The following is a 12,839-nucleotide window of genomic DNA, read 5'->3' on the forward strand; positions in this document are numbered from 1 at the left end:
CCACGGGATACTGTTCATCTCCAAGATACGTTGGAGAAGAAAAGAGCTTGATGTCTACTACACAACCTTCTTCTCATAGACGTTGTTGGGCCTGCAAGTGCACAGGTTTGTAGGACAGTAGCAAATTTCCCTCAAGTGGATGACCTAAGGTTTATCAATCCGTAGGAGGCGTAGGATGAAGAGGGTCTCCCTCAAGCAACCCTGCAACCAAATAACAGAGAGTCTCTTGTGTCCCCAACACACCCAATACAATGGCAAATTGTATAGGTGCACTAGTTCGGCGAAGAGATGGTGATACAAGTGCAATATGGATGGTAGATAAAGGTATTTGTAATCTGAAAATATAAAAACAGCAAGGTAACTAATGATAAAAGTGAGCGTAAACGGTATTGCAATGATAGGAAACAAGGCCTAGGGTTCATACTTTCACTAGTGCAAGTTCTCTCAACAATAATAATATAGATAGATCATATAACAAGCCCTCAACATGCAACAAAGAGTCACTCCGAAGCCACTAATAGCGGAGAACAAACGTAGAGATTATGGTAGGGTACGAAACCACCTCAAAGTTATTCATTCGGATCAATCTATAAAAGAGTTCATACTAGAATAACACCTTAAGATACAAATCAACCAAAACCCTAATGTCACCTAGATACTCCATTGTCACCTTAAGTATCCGTGGGCATGATTATACGATATGCATCACACAATCTAAGATTCATCCAACCAACACAAAGTACTTCAAAGAGTGCCCCAAAGTTTCTATCGAAGAGTCAAGAACATGTGCCAACCCCTATGCATAGGTTCCCAATGTCACGAAACCCGCAAGTTGATCACCAAAACATATATCAAGTGGCACATGATATCCCATTGTCACCACAGATAATCACGGCAAGACATACATCAAGTGTTCTCATAAAAGACTCAATCCGATAAGATAACTTCAAAGGGGAAACTCAATTCATCACAAGAGAGTAGAGGGGAAGAAACATCATAAGATCCCACTACAATAGCAAAGCTCGGGATACATCAAGATCGTGCCATAGAGGGAACACGAGAGAGAACACGAGAGAGAGAGAGATCAAACACATAGCTACTGGTACATACCCTCAGCCCCGAGGGTGAACTACTCCCTCCTCGTCATGGATAGCGCCGGGATGATGAAGATGGCCACCGGTGATGGGATCCCCCTCCGGCAGGGCGTCGAAATAGGCTCCCGAGAGGTTTTTTGGTGGCTACAGAGGCTTGCGGTGGCAGAACTCCCGATCTATCTTCTGTTCTGGAAGTTTTAGGGTACGTAGGTATATATGGGTCCAGGGAGTACGTCGGTGGAGCTACGAGGGCCCCACGAGGCAGGGGGCACGCCCTAGGGGGTGGGCGCGCCCCCACCCTCGTGAGCACCTCCCGTATCTTCTGACGTAGAGTCCAAGTCCATCAGGTGGGTTTCCTTCCAAAAAATAACTTCTCCAGTTGATTTCGTTCCGTTTTGACTCCGTCTGATATTCCTTTTCCTCGAAACACTGAAATAGGCATAAAACAGCAAATCTGGGCTGGGCCTCCGGTTAATAGGTTAGTCCCAAAAATAATATAAAAGTGGATAATAAAGCCCAATATTGCCTAAAACAGTAGATAATATAGCATGGAGCAATCAAAAATTATAGATACGTTGGAGACGTATCATTCCACCGTCGACCTCCTGCAGCCTCCACGGGCTACCGTCGACCTCCTCCAGCCTCCACGGGCTCCTGTTCATCCAGCCTCCACCGCGCGCTACTCCACCGGCTACTGTTCAACCACCCCTCCATGGGCACCCCTCCACCGTCTACTGTTCATCCAGCCCTCCACACCACGGGGTCCTGTTCAACCACCCCTCCACGACCACCCCTCCACCGTCTACTGTTCATCCAGCCCTCCACACCACGGGGTCCTGTTCATCCAGAGGCAACACCACCGCTCACTGTTCATCCACCCCCCCGCAATGCTCACTATTCATCAAATTGATTGGCTTCAGTTAGCAGCAGTAGCGAAGGAATCGCTCGATCGGGTTCAGTTAACAGCCATCGATCGATTGTTCAGGTTCAGTAACGCATAGCCTGCAGTGCAATCGCTCAGGTTCAGTTAGAGCCCAGCGCCTCGCTCAGGTTCAGTTAGAGCCAACGCCTTGCACACACGCGCGTACGTGTATGAGAGAAACGCGCATCGCTCGGCCCCCGACCTCCCACCGTAACCGGCAACTCCCCGAAATTTTCCTCCCCCTCGCTTCTACCTTGGTTTTTTCCATCATGGACGGCCCAAAGAATGTCATGCAGCTGCGTCTCCGGCCTGCCCAGGACGAAAAGCCCATTTTCTGTCATGATTTTTTGTCATAGAAGTAGGAGCCCACCACATCTATGATGATACCGGGTTTTGTCACAATTATCGTCATAGAAGTGTCATATGTATGACAAAATTTTTTTTCGTTCGGCCCAAAATGTCACGGATGTGTCTTTTTTTGTAGTGATCTTTTGTCCTACCCTCCCGTGGCAGCGGGGTCCTAATGGAAACTAGAGGATATTAAGGCCTCCTTTTAATAGAGTATCGGACCAAAGCATTAGCACTTAGTGAATACATGAACTCCTCAAACTATGGTCATCACCGAGAAGTATCCCGATTATTGTCACTTTGGGGTTGTCGGATCATAACACATAATAGGTGACTATAGACTTGCAAGATAGGATCAAGAACTCACATATATTCATGAAAACATAATAGGTTCAGATCTGAAATCATGGCACTCGGGCCCTAGTAACAAGCATTAAGCATAGCAAAGTCATAGCAACATCAATCTCAGAACATAGTGGACACTAGGGATCAAACCCTAACAAAACTAACTTGATTACATGGTAAATCTCATCCAACCCATCACCGTCCAGCAAGCCTACGATGGAATTACTCATGCACGGCGGTGAGCATCATGAAATTGGTGATGGAGGATGGTTGATGATGACGACGGCGATGAATCCCCCTCTCCGGAGCCCCGAACGGACTCCAGATCAGCCTTCCCGAGAGAGATTAGGGCTTGGCGGTGGCTCCGTATCGTAAAACGCAATGAAACTTTCTCTCTGATTTTTTCTCTGCTAAACGGAATATATGGAGTTGGAGTTGAGGTCAGTGGAGCATCAGGGGGCCCATGAGATAGGGGGCGCGCCCAGGGGGAGGGGGCGCGCCCCCACCCTCGTGGACAGGGTGTGGGCCCCCTGGCCTTAATTCTTTCTCCAGTATTTTTTATATTTTCCAAAAGTTATCTCCATGGATTTTCAGGTCATTCCGTGAACTTCTGTTTTCTGCACAATAAACAACACCATGGTAGTTCTGCTGAAAACAACATCAGTCCGAGTTAGTTTCATTAAAATCATGCAAGTTAGAGTCCAAAACAAGGGCAGAAGTGTTTGGAAAAGTAGATACGTTGGAGACGTATCAGTACACCCAAAAATATTTGCAATGTCGCGACATTTATCTGCAGGAGTATTAATAGGGATCAACGTAGACTTGGAGAAATTGATGTGGAGACCAACAGACGCGGCATAATCTGTGAGGATAGATTTCATACGAGCCGCTTGGTCTAAGCATGCGGGCAAGAGGATTATCATGTCATCAGCGTATTGTATCACTGGGTAGTTGGATAGCTCACTCGAGGGGATAGGCAGTTGCAATAGGTTATTAGCTAGGGCATCATTGATTGCAGTTTGAAGAAGGTCCGATTTTTAAAGGCCTCAAACAAGATGGACTCCTTGCTCGCGTGATCATCCATGCTAATACCATTTTCAAATTTCAGACACAAGATACAGTTTTTTCTGTACCTTTCAGTAGGGACAGCTTGAAAGAATTTGGAGTTTTCGTCCCTGAATTTAATCCAACGAATGGTGCAATGTTTTTCCAGTATTCCTTCTGGTATTGTAGCAAACAGAGCAAATGGGCCTTAAGAATGCGCTGAAAGTTTCCCTCAGGGGATTGTCAAGCGACGACGATCTGCTATATTATCAATCTCCAGCAGAGCTTTGTTGGTGTTCTCAATGGCTATTTTCAAACGTGATATGCTTTTACTCCAACGACTGAGAGCATGTCTGAGATTTTTAAGCTTCTGGCACAAGCTAGCAACTGCATTCACATTTCTCCCATGTTTGATGGGCTTGTTCCAAGCTTGGGTCACAACATAAAAAAAATGGATGGGCAATCCAATAAGTTTCAAACCTAAACAATTTACTTTTAGGAATGTAGGTTTGAATGGAAACGTTACAAGGCGTATGATCAGAAACATGCCTTCCAAGAGGGTTGACAAGAGTGTTAGGGAAGGTGGCCGTCCAATTGAGTGATGTGAAAAACCAATCGAGCTGTTCAAGAAGGGGGTTTTGTTGCATGTTGGACCAAGTAAAATTACGACCCTTAATAGGTAGCTCATTAAGACATTGCTCACGGATAAAGTCATTAAAAGTAAACACATCTTTAACATCACCTCCAGGTTTGTTGTGATTATCCGGCGTATGAATATAATTAAAATCTCCGAGAATGAGCCAATCTTCAGTAGGAGGGATATCCAAATCAAAAAGCCAATTGGTAAAAGAAATGCGTTGGTCTCCTGGACACGGGCCATAAACATTAACTAGTTTCCATTGCAGAGCCGATTGCTGAGATGAGAATTCCACCCCAGGGCAAATTTTCCAGACATAAAAACCGTGCCATCAAAGACATGACTACACCAAGTCGTGATAATACCACCAGACGCACCAATCATCGGGACAAAAGCAAAAGAATCAAAGCGCTTAGGACATAAGGTTTTAAGCATAGTCGCATCAAAGTGCTGCATTTTAGACTCCGGAAGACAAATAACAGCGCATCCAGAGGAGTTGATCGCGTTTGATAAAGGTAAATGTTTCTCAGGCAAATTTAAACCGCGGACATTCCAGCAAAGAACGTTCTAATTATGCAAAAGGACCATGAACTAACAAGGAGTAGAGAAACTAAGAAGAGGAGGAGGCCGAAGCATCTCTATCATCTCCTTCAGTAAGGATGTCTTCAGTGAGTTCCGCAGATGGAATGGCACACAACTATGTACCGATGTTCTGCATGGTGGTGATGGAGGTAGGAGGTGGTAGCTCAATCTCAATCCTCCTGTCCCTCGAGGCATCAGCAGCCGTGGGACGGGGCAGCGCAGACGCAGAACCCTGGGCTTCACCTTGGACTTTGAAGGGCGAGATTCATCATGCAGATTGACCCGAAACCCATCATACTTATTGGATCTATTGCTGCATCTGAGCGAAGAAGTATCAATGGGAGCAGTATCTTTACCCTTTCTAGCTCTGGGGGGAGGTAGCATGGGGTTGGAAGCTTGTGGGATGACAACGAGACTTGCCATATTATCAGCGCCATCAGCAGCAGGGGGAACAATTGGGATATGCTCAGCATCTGAAGTCAGGCTGAGTACAGCAGTTACTGATTCAGACTCAACAGGTGTAACTGAATAATGCAGAGTGGGATGGGGGTCCTGAGCATATTCAGTAGTCTGAGCAGCAGTAATTTCTTGAGTTGCATCAGGAAGCACAAAAGGTTCAGACCTGTTGTCAGGTATCTCCTGAATGATGACATGCGATGGAGGTGCAGGCAAGTTGTTGGGGTGGGGAACAGAGACAAACTGAAGCCCTGCATCCATTTTCGAGACCTGAATTTCCACATGAAAGTTGTCATGTCGCAGCCTGTATCCCTGGTTCCAAGATCCCACAGTAGCCAGCAGAGCGCGCAGAGCCAAAAAGATGGAAGTGTTCAGTTGCTGACGAGGAACAGGATCAGCCAGCAGGAGTTCAAGAAGGTTAGAGCCTTGGGACGAAAGGCCAAAACGAAGACCTTGACGATGCACATCCACAGTGACAGTAACCAAATCAGATTGCGCAGTAGTGGTGACTTGCTGGTTCTCCATGATGATCAAAGCAAAAGCAGAATCCCCAGTGCTGGAATCATCAGAAATAGTTATGGAGTCGTTCCAATCATCAGCAGCATTGTCAACAAGATTGTTCTATGGAGTAACACCAGCCTGGAATGTGACCCTGACCCCCTCTCAACGCGGAATTGCTTGCCAGAGTCCAAGACACCCGCCGCGCCATTGCCCCTGCCCCGCTCATCTCCGACCACCTCAACTCCTCCCACCACCATCGAACATCCTGTCGTCTACTGCTCCATCACCTGGTGCACTCGCGGGAGCTCGAGGACCACCAGAGCGCCGCCACTCGACGCCATCCACCGCCTTAACCTTGCCGCCGACCTCCTCAGACCATCTCCGATGACGCCACGACAACTGACGAGGTCGCCGTCGGCTGCCGCACCCACTCGACGTCTCTTCCGACCCCGTCGACGACCTCCCCGCAGTGAGCTCTCCACTCCCCCCCCCACCATTCGATCTAAAATAAACGCGTTAGATTAGATCGTTGAACGGGTAGTTTTTTTTCTAGATCAGTTTAGCTTCGGTTTTTTACGGTTTAGATCTAATCGGTTTAGCCGGTCGGTTTTTCTTTTACTAGCACGTGTGGTTTTGTTAAGTATCAGACGAGCGTTTTATAGATCGGATCGCACATCCTCTAGGCCCAGTAGCAGCCCGACGCGTAGCACCTGTCCGATCTGTTTTTTTAGTTTATTTTCGTTTCTGTTTTAAAAACAGAAAAGTTTCAATCTTAGATATTTATTATCTTTTTGTGTGCTTATCCAAATTGAGTGATTCTTTTTGCATAAGATTCAAAATTTGTTAAAGTTTCTGCTGGTGCAATCGATTTTCAAATTTTAGTACTTCAAACTTAAATTTGATGAAATTTGTTCAAAATACTAATATGGCTGTATCTTGAGTTTTATAAAATATTTCCGGTTGATTCTTTTTGCTACTTTTTTGTTATTGTTTTGTCTATCTAGTAGCATATAGTGATTTATTTTTAGTTTATTTTAAATTAGTGATTTAGACAAAACAGTACTGTTTAGTTTTAGTTTTGTTTTAGTCTTTTCTTTATAGTTTTAATAGTTTTTAATTTATTTCTTTTCGTCACTTTTGAAAAAATTATTTTGTTTCAGTTATTTAAAAATAGACAATTTTATTCTTATTTTTTTAAATATTTTCTTTAGTTTTGTATGAAAACTTGTATAGGTCATAGTAAGAGTTTTATAAAAGATTTTTATTTGTTTCTTTTTGCTACAAAAAGTTTATGAAAAATACTTTCTGTTAAATTAGTTGTTTTACATTTTTATTTTCTGTTAATTTATTAGTCTAGAGTTTTAATTGTTGTTAAGTTTTTACTTACGACAAAACTATTTTGTGTTATGTCTTAGAGTTTTCTTTAGTAGTTTTGTTGTGAAGTTTTTCTCGGTTTTTATTTGACGCCCGTTGTTGATTTGCATTTTATTTCTTCCTTTTATTATGAGTGTTAGAATTGCTTGCTAGTATGTTTGCTTATATGAATGCCATGTCTGTTTAATATAGATTTTCTCGGAGTGATGAATAGTTTATCAAAGTTTCCGAGAGCGTTGTTATCTTAATCAACATACCAGGCAAGTTCAGTTTGACCATGCTTTCCATATCTATGTTTTTATTGCATTTAATGTCACCATTCATAATCCCTCCAGTAGTTATATTGACTTCTTGTAGTTGAGTAGAATGCATGAGGTAGGAACCCATCTCCCTGTTATCAAGCCCGGGACGTATATAGTTTTAACGCTACGCTATTGTAGACGGGGTTTGGTATGAGTGCTCGGGAGTGGTGTGAGTATGAAGAACTCTACGTCAATGATGACAACTCCATGATGGCATCTGCAAGGACTGCATCTTCAAGGCCGACTTCAAGACTCAAGACAAGAATTCAATATACCTCTGGGTGGAGAATGGTTTAGAAGGGTACATTGGTGCGTCCAGTACACGGTGATTCCAGAAAAGCGTCGTGATATCATGCGGAAAGCTCCACCCAGTCTCAAAGAGACAGAAGAATACACCATGCTCGGAAGCTTACCTGTGCAACCGCAAGTCACGCCGTGATCTGGCTTGGTTGACCTTAGTGGTGACTCTGGCTGGGACGATGCTAGCAGATGTAGAACTATGGTAGGATTGGATGAGCACCGGACAGTGGTCAGAGGAACTCTTAGGAAGACCATGTTTTGGTCGTCTTGTTCTCAAACACCCTGAAGTGCGAGAACGTAAAAAGAGGGATCGAATCTTGCGGGTAAAGTGTACAAACTCTGCAGAGGGTTAAAACCTAATCGATTAGCCGTGTCCCCGGTTACGGACAACTTGAGCCCGTGGACTTGGATCTATCTCGGAACTCTCAACACCGGGCTAATAACTTAATTGTGGGCAACTTATGATGATATGGGTTATGAGACATCGGTTGGTGGAACCATGTCATGTATAGGTACTGCTTTGTAGTAGAGACTTCCTGGACTATTCCTTTGTTGTAGGGAAAATGAAATTCAGCGTTTACGCAAACAAAACTCAGATACAGAGCCACAAAGCCATATTGCATATAGTATAGTTTTATCATCTGTTTTCTTAAAATGATTTTGCTGGTACATTCAATGTACTGACCTACACGGCTGCAACATCTCATGTTGCAGATACTTTTCTTCCGACGAGTAAGAGTACGGTACAGGATTATGGTCTACACTCAACCTGCCGATGGTGTTGATGGGACTCCACTCCTGTTTGTTTGTTTCTGCTGTGACTGATGAGGTATATATCAGTTTTACGTTTTTTTACATGTGATTGCACTTTGATATATACATTGATGTACTGTGTGTGCCAGCATACTGATCCAGGGATGGCACAGATACACAAAGGCTTGACCGTGAGGTCGGGTCACTACAGATATGGTATCAGAGCACATGTTGACTGTAGGACGTGACCCTAGAAGTCGGAAAGCCCATAGGACATGAAATCTCTAAAATTTCATTTTCAAAAAAATCCTTTACTCCTCACCTTTCTCTAATTTTATCACATAATCACTCTTGCCTCAATTAGCTAGAATATATTCCTTCCCTTTTGAGCACACGGATGATCAACTGAAGCCACTCCAAGAAGGACACGATATCAGGCAATTGATAGCCATTTCAGAGCAAAGAGGATTTCACCAACGCATTAGAAGAGTTGGAGATACAATAGTTGAAGACTCCGAAGACTTGAAGAATTCGAAGACCAAGAAGAAATTCCAAGATTTATTGACCTTTAGAAGACCAAATCCCTGTTATATACTTACGTTAGATGCGACGATTTGTGAGCTGTCATTTGTTTGATGTTTTTCGACAGCCACAAAATAAAACCCGTTTCTTCAAAACTATTGTTTGTATTGTGTGTATCTCCCCATTCTTCTCTCATATCTCATCCCAAAACACTTGGACCCAATAGACGATGAAGGAAGATGGATTGGTATTCTCTGGACCGATGACTCAGTTGGAGGCAGAGCTATGGATTCAAAACATGGAGGATCACTTCGGGAAAAAATTGATTGCAAAGAAGTATGAGGTTCAATACGCTCTTCAGTACTTTACAAAAAGTGATGCAACATGGTGGAAAATGCATCAAACCATACAAGGATGTAACGAAGCAAAAACTTGGGAGGAATTCAAGAAGACTTTGTTAAGATCTCGTCTCATCCAAAAGCATTGTGATAACCCAAAAAAGAAACCTTGTGCCTGCACGATTTGCGAACAAATAGGACACACCCAGGAGGAACACAAGGATGGATGCCTTCATTGTGAGGAGAATCACCTAGTCGAAGAATGCCCGACTAGGTATGTTACTTGTTTCCTGTGTGAAGGACCTATGCACTACCCGGCTCAGTGTCACACTTACCCCAAGGTACAAGAAGTTACCAAGCAACCGAAAGAAGACCTCAGGGGAAGTTTAGAAGAACCTGTTATGAAGGAAGTTGTTGAGGACCCTGAAGAAGGCCTACTCAGATTTTACTCCAACGCTTGCTATTCATGTGGAGAAGAAGGACATTATTCCCAGTATTGCACAAAGGAAAGAGAAGAGTATCCCGGAGACTTCCTGACAGCAGAAGTGAAGTTTGACCCTCCGGAAATAGAAGCTCTGATCATTACGGAGAAGGCCAAGAAGAGAAAACGAAGGCATCCCCAGAACAACCCAATCTCTGCAGAAAAGGACCTGAGTAATATCACCTATTTCACTTGCAAGGATTTAGGTCAATACGCTGATAAATGTCCAGAAAAGAAGCTAAAAATCCAAGGAGCCTACATAATCACAAAGAAGCCCCGATACATGCCAGAAGTCATTTGTTTTCACTGTAGGGAAGCAGGATATTATGGTACTAAATGTCCTGACAAGATGAAAGTTGGAACTGAGTAGCTGAAATTATTATTATTATTGGTAATAAGTGTAACAGGAAGCATTTATTTTCATAAGGATATGGAATTGAATTATGTAATGGAAGTCTCGGATATTGTAATGGTTCATGAATGAATAAAGTTAAAGTGTCCTAATTTCATATGTTGAATTGTATGAGTTATTACTCTATGAACACAGTTTTGGACCAGTTTCAAGGATATGAGGAATATGGTCTATGAATGATTGTGCATTTCAAGGGTGGTAGTACCCTGTGAGGACGCTTGACCCATGGAAAGGACAATGATATTCCACGGAGTGGAGTTTGGAAAAAATGAGTTGGAGTTTTTTTGATATAATGGATATGAAGAAATGAAGTATCGATGGATTTAAATGGAGGTGTAACATTGGAATACAGAACAATTGAAACTCCCAGAATGAGTTAAAGCTATACATGTGTTGGAAGTGGGCCCATAAAACACATGCCTAGGAAAATTAATAAGGATCAAGTACTCCCTGGAAGAAGAAATTTGGAAGAAGCTGTGTTTTCATCAGCACACGTTTCGTAGGAGGTTACACAAAAACCCGAGAGTTGTGAAGGGACGATAGATGTTTTGTTTGGCTTGCAGAACCAATGGATTTATCCGTACTCAGTTCGTCGACAAGAGAAATTCTGCAATGCTTGTGAGAATGCCCGAGTGTTAGAAATGTGAGATTCTCTAAACCTTATACAGGGTAATGATTCGGGTGCCGAATGGATTGATTACCATACTGACTTACTCATATCATTCGCTCTTGCTATTTGGAATGGTAAATCTGAGTGACTTACCCATCGTGGAGAGATGACGATATCAAACCTTGTTTAAACCTTAGAATGACATGTTAAGGAACCCTGGTACCAGGCAGTTGTTACCAATCGTAGGTTATATGGTGAGATTTAGCCCATACCCATTTTCTGCAGGAAAACCATTAATGGTTGACCACCATGAGGTTCAGATAGTTGTTTAGCATTGGCGACAGACCAGTCAACTAAGAAGACCCAGCCTCGGAAGAACCTCACCAGGATGAAAGGACACATGTTTGAGGAAAAGGTTATGCCCCTACCAGGAAAGCCTCAGTGAAGGAGTTATCCAAGAGAATATGAGAAGACCCACATCGTCTGGAGTACTTGAGTTTTGTCAGAACCATAGCCTTGCTTTTAAGTGTGGTAGCACCCCAGACCTGTCCGATCAATGGACTTTCAAGAAGACCCGCAAACCCCAACCTTTTATTGCTAGCCTCTTCGAATCTCGAGGACGAGATTCATTTTAAGTGTGGTAGGTTTGTAACATCCCAAAATTCTAAATTTTGGAATGTTATATTAAATAAATTGTTTTGATTGTTTATTTGATTGTGGTGTGGTTTCTTGTGTGAAATTGAGTGAAATTTGAAACTTTTTGAAAGTTGAATGAGAGGGAATGAAATGACTTTCCCAAACTTTCACCTTGCATTTATGATCTCCACGAATTCAAATTCATTAAATCACAAAACCCTAGAGTGAAGATGATATGACTTCTTCCATTTAAAGAAATGAAAAGGGTTTGAAAAGATTTGAATTCCATTTGAGAATATTTGAAATTCAGAAACTTTAGGCAACTCAATGATTTTCATGAGAGAAGATAAAATGACTTCTTTAAATTATATGAAATATGAGTTGGAAGTTTAAAAGAATTAATTTGAAAGTCCCTTTGAAGTTATTTTGAAACCCACTTTCAAGTTGGAGTTATTTGGCTTTTATTCAAATTATTTTACTCCTAAAAAAATGGAAATAAGGGTAAAATGATTCCCTTAATGTAAAATTAGGAGAAAATAATTTTGAAATCATTTTAGTATTTTAACAATGTTTTTATTGGGTTTTATTGCAACAGCAGCACTTTTTGACTTTTGTATTTTTCTTTGTATTTTATTTGAACTAGAAAATACGTTCATGATTTAGGATTTATTTTTCTGAAAATTTTGATATATTATATGCGTATATAATATTTTATTTTATTCTCTTTCTTTTCCTTTTCCTTCTGTTAGGGAAAAAACTCTTCGAACAGTGCCCTACCGAAGCCCATCACTGCTTTCTCTCTCTCTCACTCTCTCTCTCCCACTCCGCCCCACGGCCCATAGCCGACTCAGCCCATTGCCTCTCTCCCGCACCGAACCCCCTCTGCCCCGGTCGACCACTCCCTCCCTCGCTCACCTCTGTCACTGACAGCGGGCCCTGCTGCTCCTTCCTCCTCCCGCAAGCCACGCGCTCGCCTGAAGCAATGCCCGTGCCGCTGTATCCCAGAGATCTCGGGATCACGAGTCTCCCTTCACCGCTTCTCCAAATAGACTTCGCCCATGCTTTGCTTTCTTCTTGGAGGGGTTATCCTCCGTTGCCTCATTGCCATTGGTTTCTTTCGGAGTGTCCACCATGTATATATCGTATGAAGAGGTGGCTGTCCACCACCCTATGAGCGGTGGC

Source organism: Triticum dicoccoides, chromosome 4B (assembly GCF_002162155.2).
Source record: "Triticum dicoccoides isolate Atlit2015 ecotype Zavitan chromosome 4B, WEW_v2.0, whole genome shotgun sequence".
NCBI classification, from domain to species: Eukaryota; Viridiplantae; Streptophyta; class Magnoliopsida; order Poales; family Poaceae; genus Triticum; species Triticum dicoccoides.